At 47.3% G+C, this 11,315-nt stretch overlaps 1 long non-coding RNA gene across 1 annotated transcript; it reads right to left on the reverse strand.

Moving 5' to 3' along the window:
* Positions 1-4,572: 4,572 nt before the first annotated feature.
* Positions 4,573-9,834, reverse strand: LOC141371277 (uncharacterized). The gene is made up of 3 exons (XR_012376097.1): positions 9,610-9,834; positions 5,415-5,538; positions 4,573-5,032 (listed from the first exon to the last, which is right to left on the reverse strand). It is a non-coding gene; the product is annotated as an uncharacterized lncRNA (long non-coding RNA).
* Between the last annotated feature and the right edge of the window lie 1,481 nt (positions 9,835-11,315).

The following is an 11,315-nucleotide window of genomic DNA, read 5'->3' on the forward strand; positions in this document are numbered from 1 at the left end:
TAAAGGGTTAGTATCCAAAATACACAAAGAACTCATAAAACTCAACATGCAAAAGACAAATAATCCAATTAAAAAATGGACAGAAGACATGAACAGACATTTCTCCAAAGAAGAAAGCCAGATGGCCAACAGACACATGAAAAGATGCTCATCATCACTCATCATCAGGGAAATACAAATCAAAATTACGATGAGATATCACCTCACACCTGTCAGAATGGCCAAAATCAACAACAAAAGAAAAAACAAGTGTTGGCAAGGATGTGGAGAAAAAGGAGCATTAGTGCACTGTTGGTGGGAATGCAAACTGGTGCAGCTACTGTGGAAAATAGCATGGAGTTTCCTCAAAAAATTAAAAACAGACTAGCCCTACAATCCAGTAATTGCACTACTAGGTATTCACCCAAAGAATACAAAAACACTGTTGCAAAGGGATATATGCACCCCGATGTTTACAGCAGCATTACTTATAATAGCCAAAATATGGAAACAGCTCAAATGCCCATCAACTGATGAATGGATAAAGAAGATGTGAAACATATACACACACACACATACATACCACACAAGGAATATTATTCAGCCACAAAAAAGAATGAAATCTTGCCATTTGCAACAACGTGGATGGACCTAGAGAGTATAATGCTAAGCTAAATAAGTCAGTCAGAGAAACACAAATACCATACGACTTCACTCATATGTAGATTTTAAGAAACCAAAAAAAAATGAGCAAAGGAAAAAGAGAAAGAGGGTCAAACCAAGAAACAGATATTTAACTGTAGAGAACAAACTGATGGTCAGCATAGGGGAGGTGGGTGGTGGGATGGGGGAAAGAGGTGATGGGGATTAAGGAGGGCACTTGTCCTGATGAGCACTCAGCGACGCATGGAAGTGTTGAATTTCTATATTGTACACCCAAAACTAATACAATACTGTATGTTCCCTAACTAGAATTAAAATAAATACTTTAAAAAATGATAAAAAATATTCTAGTCACTTTACAGTGACACAGTTCTTTACCAGATCAAATAATTAGATTTCTTCTCTGGGTTTTTTTCTCTGAGTTGATCATAAGTTCAACTTGGTTGTAGTATTTTGTTTTAGTTCTAATTCCACCCCTAAATAACTGCTGAGTTGGGCATACAGAAGCCCCTCTACAGAGGATTAAAGAAGCTGAGCAACACCTGTCAGCAGAAAGAATTAGGAGTCAACAGGGAAGCCCACACAGTGACACAATCATCCCCATTCCACACAGAAGATGACGAATAATCAAGCAAGTGGACCAGGAGCAAAAGAAAGTGAGTGACAGGCATTCCAAACCACATGAAGTTACTGTTGATTTTTTTTAATGAACGAACTGCATGGAGCACTGGGTATTATACGAAAACAATGGATCTTGGATCACCACATCAAAACCTAATGATGTATTGTATGGTGACTAACATAAGAAAATTTTAAAAATTTAAAAAAAAGAAAGCAAGCCCTCAACCGCTTTCAGTGGTGTAGTACAATGTGCTGATTTGTATATGGATCCTTATCTCCATAAGTACAATAAGATAACTTCATAAAACACTATACTTAGTATTCCGATTTCTTATAAGTTTCAAATATTTCAAAAGTCAGTACTTCATATTTCTTACAAAGAGTTATGCTCCTCAAGAGTAGAGACAACGTTTTGGAAGAAAGAAGGCTTTCAATAAATGTTTGCAGAGGTGCCGTCAAGTACCACACCTGACACTGGATGGCAGTAAACATTTATAAAAGATAAAGGGAAAAAGGCCCTTTTCACCTCCCAACCCCCCCCACCCCCACCCTCAATATTTGTTTCCTATTGCTGCTCTAACGAATTATCACACCTTTAGTGGCTTAAAACAATACAAATTTATTATCATGTACTTCTGTGGGTCAGAAGTCCAACACGGGTATCACAGGGTTGAAACCAAGCTGTCAGCAGGGCTAGGTTCCTTTCTGAAGGCTGTAAGGAACAACTTGTTTCCTTGCTATTTCTGGCTTCTGGAAGCTGCATTCCTTGGCTCATATTCTCCTTCCTCCATATTCAGAGCCAGCAATGGCCTGTTGAGTCTTTCCCACATGACGTCACTCTGACATTTGCTCTTTTGGCTCCATTTTTAGGTCCCTTGTGATTATATTGGACCTATCTACTACATTATCCAGGACAACCTCCCTATTTGATGGTCAGCCTTAATTCCATCAGCAACCTTGATCCTCCTTTGCCATGTAAGGGAACCTATTCACAGGTTCCAGGGATAAAGACACACACACACACACACACACACATCGGGTGGCCATTATTTGCCTAGCACACCCTCTCAAAAAAATAACCAATGATAAATCATCAAACGCATGGCAGCAATGACAGGAAGAAGTCATATATGCATTTCTTTTTCTCTACTGTCAATCTCTCTTTGTCCTTTGTTGTTTAATATTCTAAAGAGAGCTTTCCAGGGCAAACTGAAGATCAAACTATGAAGGTTTTTCCCAAGTTCACAAATACCCCTAAGTTTCTCTCCTGGATGAATTCTTAGGTATAGAGAAAGGCTCTAGGCTGGGTCCTTTTCTAATAAAACTCTTTAAGAGTAAGCAATGATCTGTCACAAGAAGTTGTCTCACAACAATGATACTTTAAGGGGATTTCCCTTCAGCATGAATTTCCAGATGCCAAGCAAGAGGATTCCTCAGGCCAAAAGACTTTCCATGGTAGTTACATCCCCAAATTCTTTCCCTAGTGTGAGTTATCTAACGTCAAGTGGGGAGGGCTCACTAGCACAAGGCCTTCCCACATCTCTTCCCCTCACCCTCCCTAGCGCAAACCCTCCGGTGCTCAGTGAGGACTGAGCTGAGGCCAAATGCTTTCCAATACCATGTGCTCCTCAGGCTCTTCGCCAGTGTGGTTCCTTGTGGCTCTCCTGCCTTCTCTGCCCTCAAAGGGTTTTTCTCCAGTATGAGTTGGTATGCAAGAGAAAATTGAAGCAGTGGGTGAAGGCCTTCCTACATTCTTTGTGCTCACAGGGTTTATTTGCAGGTTTATCCCAATCCACCGGTGCTGCGTGAGGTGTGATCTGTCCTCAAAGGCCTTTTCACACCTGATACATTGTATGGCTTTTCCCCAGTGTGGACGGTATCATGTTGGATGGGGGATCTGTCCTGGCAGCCATAGGGCTTTTCTCCAGTGTGAATGTGCTGGTATCACACAAGATGTGACCCATGGATAGAGGCCGCGCCACACTCAATGCTCTCAGAGGGCTTCTCGGTGTCCTCCTTGTGTAATAAGCTAAGGAAGAGCTATCACAAAAGGCCTTCCTGCATTCCCTGTACCCAAAGGGTTTTTCTCTAGCGTGCATTATTTTATGCTGGACAAAAGCAGAGTGGCATGTGAAGGCCTCTCCACATTCACTCCCCTCACCGGGCTTCTCCTTAGCATGGAGAACGTCAAATGAGGTGTGCTCTGTCGAGAAACTCTTTGTGACACGTGTTGTGCTCACGGGACTTCTTTTCAGAGTCAGTCTGCTGATGTTGAACAAGGAGGAAATTCCTCTTATTCCCTTTCCCGAAGTCCTTGCATTGGTAGGAATTCTTCCCTGGATCAAGCCTGGGGTCTTTACTTGGTCAGGATGAACCCTGTTCATAGGCAGAATCTCCTGGAGAGAACTGCTGCCATAAAACCCTTGAGTGCATGCTATCATCTGTCCCCAGACTGTGGCATTCGAGGCTCATTTTCCAGGGAGGGTCTTCTGGAGGAGTGGCCATGCTCTCAACCACCTTTCCTGCATTTCTGAAGGCCCTTCCTTGCTGATCCCTGGCTCATCCCACTCTGGAACCCGCTGAGGCTCCCGGAGTCAGTTGTCCTTGGAACAAGGCTCCTGAGTGGTCGGCTCTGTGGTGTCAGGTTTTGCTTGGTTGCCTAAAGGGAATCTTGTATATAAAAGGTGGCTATTAGGAGATAGAGAAGAAGCAAAATTACCACTTCAGGGGGAAATGAAGATGAAAATAGTGTCTCTGTGCCTGCTGTGTTTTGACATTTCTGAAGCCTCCGTTTGCAATTTCTTTCTTTTCTGATCCTTGGATTTCTGACATCTTTAAAGGGAAATCCAGGAAGACAGGCTCAGGCAGGGGACAGAGCGACTAGAGTGAAAACTGCTCCTTGAAGTGCAGATTGGGGATGAGTGGATATCATCTCAAAGTCAAGGGCCATCTTCTAAATTGAGACTCACTATATTGGCCAACTTTTCCTTCCTTACCGAAGCCTGAGAGGCTGGGATAATGAAATGAGTGGGGCAGGTGTGACACGTGAGCTGCACTCGTGGAATGGTAGCTGCTTCTCTTGACACTGAACCCACAAGAGAAGGGGGGAAAAGGAACAGCTTTTTCCAGATGCCAGTGCCATTTGATGAGTGGTCTGTGCACCTTCTACAGCCATCTCGTGTAACTGGAGGATCTTGGTCCATACCATAGGAAATGAGGAACAGCCCTGGGAGGTAGGCCTCTGGGAACAACTGAGCTTTAAACCTTTTCTTTTAAAATATTTTATTTATTTGACCGAGAGAGACATAGCAAGAGAGGGAACACAAGCAGGGGGAGTGGGAGAGGGAGAAGCAGGCTTCCCGCGGAGCAGGGAGCCCAATGAGGGGCTCGATCCCAGGACCCCGGGACCACGACCTGAGCCGAAGGCAGACGCTTAACGACTGAGCCACCCAGGCGCCCCCGAGCTTTAAACCTTTAACTGAGACTGTGTTTTCCGCTAAAGGATACCAAGTGGCAGTAATGGTAAATGCCTTCTGGACGCCAGACTCACCCTTCTTCTTGGAAAATAGTTCATCACCGAGGGCCCCTGCTGTGGGGGCTCTGAGGACCCTTTGACCCCTGGACCAGCCAGCTTCCTTCTTGTGGAAATCTGGGATAAGGATCTCAGATTGAGGCCAGCCTATGATGGGCACTGGGGTGAGAAGGTGAGGGAAAGAGAGGCTCAGGTGGCCCTTTCCTGCCTCCAGGATGCCCATGCAGGAAAGCCGAACTGCAGAGAGAGACGAGAATAAGGATGTAGAACTCGCAGAGAAAAGTAGAGGCAAGGAATGTGGGGGCCTCAGAGAGTGATCTGCAGCGGAAAGAGCCAATCAGCTGCATAGAGAAGACACACAGAAGCCATGACAAGAGACACGGAGGCCAAGGTGTATCGTGGTTCCTTTCAGTTCCTGATTTCGGTCTCTCACGGAGCCCAGCTGGACATTCTGTTCTTGGCTTCTGCAGTATCTCCCCATGCCCTTCCAATAAATTCTCCCTTTGTTTTGAACCATTTTGAAGGGGACTCATATTGTCTGGCCTAGCCAGGCCTGACGTGTGAGGGCAGAAAGGAGACTGCAGGCTCCCCCCAGGGGGCTCCTTAGGCGAAAACCTACCCAGTGAGAGAAGGTTATCCAGGTCTGCAACATCACCTCCTGGTACAGGGACCTTTGGGCTCAGTCTTTTGGGCCAGGACCTCCAAGGGAAGGTCATGGCCACATCCTCAATGGTCGCTGATCCCTAGGAAGACAAAGAGAGGCAAGGGTTAGAGTCTGTCACTCCGTTGCTGGCAAAGATCCAGGGGTACCCAAGGTCCAAATCACTATGCACCTCCTGAGGGCCTCACTCTGTGCTGGGCTCAAGGGGGACAGTGGATGCTGCCATTGCACAAAATGCAACTGGGTTAGAGTAAAAAGTCTGCTATGGGGGAAGCCAGTGGAGAATGACACAAGACGATAACACACCTCAGTGTCCTGAGAGGCGCAGATAGTATGCACTCGAGGACGTCAAAGGAGGAAATAGTAACAGTAAGTATCACACCAATGATGGTAACAGCAGCTGCTGCCGAGGCTCATTGGTCCTCGCTGTGCACCTGACTCTGTGCTGAGTGCCCACTTGCCTGCTGTGTGACCTTGGGGAAGTCACTTCATTTCTCTGAGCAGTGAATTCTGCATCAATAATACTAATCATTCGCACTTCAGCAGGCTGTTGTCAGAATGCAGGAGAAAATGTTCATAAGGCAGACACTGGAATGCCTGGCCCATGTCTATGCTCGCTATGTTTTTACTACTTGTATTAATCTTCCCACAGCCAAGGTCAACACTATGATCATCTCTGTGTCACAGCCAGTGTTCCGAGGCTCAGGGAGATCTAGCAAGTCAAGCAGAGTCACATATCTAATAAGTGGAGATCTGAACCTAGGTCCCTCTGGCTCAGGGTCTATTTGTATAACCCCTATGCCCCTCCATCACTACAGTAAGGGTGAGATGAACATGCAGCAAATGATAACAATAGTACAGTCTTGCCCACGGGGTCATGTCTCAGCAGCTGGAAGGGGCCCTCAGCAACCACATCAGCCCTCTCATGCCTCCTTGAACAACCTATGTCCCTACCTTTGTCCATGTGGTTCCCTCTGCCTGAAATGCTCCCTATGCCTTCCTCATTAGGATGCCTAAACCCATTCTGCAAAGTTGACATCAGGTGCCATCCCCAGGCCTCCCCAGCCCACTATGGGTACTATCATGGTTAGGAGTGGAGGCTCTGAGTGTTGGCATACTGAGTTGGAGTTTCAGCTATTTAAGAGCTGTGTGACCTTGGGCTGGTAACTTGACTTCTCTGAGCCTCAAGTTTCTCTTCTGTGAAGGATAAGAACAGAATCAAATTTTAAGGAGGTGAGAGTTAAATGAGGTGGTACAGAATAACTGTCAGTGCATATCAAGGGCTCGCGATGAAGGCCAATACTTTATGGTTGTTTTGTTACTACTATTTTTCCTATTTACTCCATCAGCACAACCTGGAAAAGCTCAATCTAGCCTGCATCTTTGCTTTTGTAATTGTGCCAAATTCCCTGCACAAAAATGCCAAAATGAGAGCAGGCTGGGACAGGGGCTATTTTAGCTAGAACTGCCAGGAAAGGCCTCATCAAAGAGATGATATTTGAGCAGAGCCTGGAAGGATGTGAAAGGGCAGCCAAGGAGAGATCTGGCAACAGTGTCCCCATCAGAGGCAACTCCAAAGGCCAAAGCTGGGAGGAAGTGGGAAAGAGTTTGACACATTCAGGTTGGCCTGGCTGGATGGCAGCGAGCAAGGGAAGAATAGAAGGGGACAAGGTTGGAGATGGTCTCCAAGGATGGGATTTCCAAGGCATGGTAGGAAGTCTGTGAAGGGTAGCACTGTGCACTCATTTACTGAGCACCTGTTATAAACAAGCACTGCTCTAGGCCTGTGATAGAGCACAGAGAGAAGCTTACGTTCCAGGGTTGGAGACAGATCATCCACAAGGAACTAAACAAAAGATCAGGAGAATCCTAAAGACAACAAAATAAGAGTAAGGAAACAAGAGACTGGGGGCAACTTTCCATGAGGCAACCAAGGAAGGCATCTCAGAGGAGGGGACACTGGATCAAGCCTGCAAGGAAGTGAGGGATTGGATTGAGCCATGTGACAGCAAAGATAAAAATAAGGCAACACCTGACAGCCATCAGGGCTGTGATGAGAGTAAACAGGATGGCTGCTAGAGAACTGAATAGGCCTGGTGTATGTTTACATCCAAACTATAAACTGAAACTGGGTTCAAACTATAGCACTGCCTCATACCAGCTGCACGAACTTACAGAAGGACTCAACCTCCCTGTGCCTCAATGTCCTGATCTGTCAAATGGGCACAATGGTACCCATCCCATAGGGCTGTTGTTGATACCAAATGCTTTAGTACACGTCAAGTGTGGAGTATCAGCTTTTACCGTCTACAGGATTAACACCTTGGTGCAATGAGGTGATGAGCCTTTGAAAATGTGCGTGGCTGGGTGGCTCAGTCGTTAAGCGTCTGCCTTCGGCTCAGGTCATGATCCCGGGGTCCTGAGATCGAGTCCCACATCGGGCTCCTTGCTCAGTGAGGAGCCTGCTTCTCCCTCTCCCTCTACTGCTCCCCCAGCTTGTGCTCTCTCTCTCTGACAAATAAATGAAAATATTAAAAAAAAAGAAAAGAAAATGTGGGTGGCTTTCCTGCTTTTAAGCATTTAAGCAGATGTGATAGTTAATACTTGATTTTAATCAAATGTTTAGAGGTATAGTAACTTTTCAAACAACTAGTAAGAATTTGTGTGAATTTAACTAGCTAAATCTGTAAATTTAAATTTCTGTTGTGTGTTTCTATTTCGAGAAATGTTTAAAGAAGCAATCATTTCCTAAATAAGTAAATAAATTCTTGGCGGGGGGGTGGGGGGGGATGGGGTCTAAGCAGGCCAGTGAGATACTGGCTCTTTCAGCAATGCAGCCTGTATGTACTCCATGGTCCGCTGAAAGAGAACCTGGTCAAAGAAATGTCCATTAGAATACTGGACCAACCCTCCTGCCGGAAGAAGAGCTGGAGTAGCTGATGCACCCTTGCCCTGGTCTGGCCTAGGCTGTTCCACTGACCTAGCTAACTCTTCCCTTGCTCACAGGGATTAGACATAAGGTCCTGCTGAGCCCACAGGGCAGTGAATATACACCACCCCACAGCTCCGTCTCTATCCCTGCCTGGCTCTTTACCCACTACTCCTTATCCCTGACCTACTCTCCCTCAGATAACAGCCAGAACCCGATGGGACTGAAGGCCCCCTCCTCTCTGGAGGCAGCCTCAGGGACGTCCAACCCTGTGCCTACCCTCCAGCACTTCCATCTATCACTTCAGACCCATTTCAAATAACAACCTTAAGCTTCCCTCTCCTAAATCCACTCCCCACGCTATGTCCTGGTCCAGATCTAAAACTCCCCTGGACATCCCCAGTGTAGACCCCTCCTGGAACTTCAGACTTGCTTGTCCATCTGTCCATCTCTTTCTTTCTCCACCCCCCCCCCCCCACACACACACTCTTCTGGAACATCTCAGAATCACCAAGTCCAAAATGCAACCTCTGGTCTTCCCCCTTGCAACTTGCTCCCTCCACCCAACTTCTTCCATCTCCATTCTCCCAGATGTTCAGAAAAAAAACAAACAAACAAACAAACAACAAAAAAACACTTGGGGTGGTCCTTCACGCCCTACTTTCCTTCACAGCCTCTGAGGCAGCAGTAAGTGGGCTCTATCCCTAAGCTCTCTATCTGTTCTCAGGGTACTTTGCCCTCCTCTACTGCCATCACTGGTCTGGACCCCATCCTGACGCTCCTGGACTCTACTGCAGCAGTCTCCTCATTGGTCTCCCTGCCTCCACCTTCATCGCCACTCTCCCCCCACCCCCAATTTCCCCTGAGCAACCTTTGGGGAAACTTAAAATCCTAACGCAGATCGTGTCCCTGTTGTGTTTACAACTCTCCATGGCTTGTAGCGCCCTAGGAAGAAAGGTCCAGCTGTTCGGGTGCCTTTCTGCCCCTCATGCTCTATTCCATGCAGACACCGCACGGATGCTCGGCTTCCCTCGAGGTTTCCCAAGTGCTCCCTACCCAGTCGCACAGCCAAGCCTTTGCACATGCTCGTCCTTCAGCTGCAATGCCCCCACACCTTCTCCCACTGGCTGTCAGAAACGGGACCTCAGCCGGCGCCCTCATTGGGAGCTTTAGGATCGGGAGGTGGCGTCGGGCGGGAGACCACCCGGGAATGGCAGCACCCACCTGCCCGGGTCCAACAGCGCAGCCGCCGCCATCAGAGCCTGCTGGCGGAGTGAGGCCGGGAGACACGGGGGGGGGGGGGGGTTTGGACCCGAACTCCGTGGTCCCCAGCCCGGCCCCCGCGGCGGGTGACACCGGGAAGCGACACTGCCGAGCCTCAGACCCGGCTCTGTGCAGTGAGGACAACACTTTCCCTCCCGTCACCTCGGGTGTGACACAGTGCTCCGGCCCCTGAAACAGATAAAATAACCGCCGCGAGGACAGTGCCAGAAGTCCCGCCCCGACGTGGCGCGTAGTGCACCGGCACGTCCCTCTCCAGCTTCTTCATTGGCCAGCGACGACGCTGCTCATGGAGGAAAGCCTTCTGGGTTATGTAGTTCCCCAGCGCCAGGCAAAGGCCAAGGGTCTGGGAGCTAATAAACATGAACTCCTTCAATACGGTAGTCTCAGTCAGGGTCAAGAGAAAAGACTTCAGACAGGACCCTGGTTGCGAAGACGGAGGAGGCATGCAAAGGGTTCCTGAAGCCGATAGGCAAGGGTGTGTCCTGCCTCTGGTTCCCTCAGGGAAACAAATCTCCCCTGCCTGTGTAGTTAGAAATTGTGTTTCAAAGTAGCTGGCAACACCGTTTTATCCAGATATGTCTTACTCCATATCCTGATATATATCCAGTTCATTTGACACATAGGAGATCTACCTGGGGGAAAAAAGTGACTCACCAAGAGTCATTTCCTGGGGGGATAGTGGCTGCCATGGTCACAGTCAACAGCTGTGGAAAAGGGGCCATCTGAACCCTGAGTAAAAGTTTGGGACAACATGATTTCATCGTCTTGCAGGGAAGTGGTTATAATTGCACCTGAAATCTCAGTGACAGGGTCTGCAAGGGAGTTGAAACTATCCCAGAAAAGCAGTTGTGAAATAAATCTACTTAATTAAAACGACTAATAGTGATTATGCTATGAGAGTGGCAGAAATAGCTCTGGATAAACATATTTGTGACATATGAAAAGGCCAGGATCTCATTTAGTTTGACCAGGGAACACAGAAGTCTGAGAAGCTGAGGACATGGTTACACTGGAAACCTGGCTACTCTGAGGCTTTGACTTTCTAAAGTATAATATATATATTTTTTTAAGATTTTATTTATTTGAGAGAGAGAGAGAGATCAAAAGAGCGGGGTGGGGAGGGGGTGGTGCGGGAAGGGGCTGAAAGAGAGAGAGAGAAAAACTCGACCAGATTCCGCTCTGAGTACAGAGGCGAGGTGGGACTCCATCTCACCACCCTTGAGATTACCTGAGCCTAACCCAAGAGCGGGTCGCTTAACCAAATGGGCCACACAGGCACCCCTAATGTGTGATATTTTAAATCATTCTTGAGAATACTGAGCAATACCAACTTGAAGAGGTGAAGTGGGAATTCAGGGAGTTTTCAGAATGGTAATGACCAAGTACTCACACAATTACTCATAAGTAACCCACTGGTTTGATAGCTTACCTTCTCTCCACAGATCCCTAAATTTTGTCTCACTCTCAAGCTTAAGCAGGCACTGTGATGCAGCTCATTCCTGGCTGTCCTCAAGAGACACATTTCCTGTTAACCCCTCCCTCTCATCCCCACCAAATCATGCAGGCCACTCACCCCCACAGCTTCCCATCCCTGGCAAAGTTCCTGCTAGCGCTGCTTACCCTTCCCTATTAAAAAAAAAAAAAAA

The sequence above is a fragment of the Callorhinus ursinus genome, unplaced genomic scaffold (genome assembly GCF_003265705.2).
Source record: "Callorhinus ursinus isolate GAN/ISIS: 27379988/994484 unplaced genomic scaffold, GSC_fseal_2.0 scaffold64, whole genome shotgun sequence".
NCBI classification, from domain to species: Eukaryota; Metazoa; Chordata; class Mammalia; order Carnivora; family Otariidae; genus Callorhinus; species Callorhinus ursinus.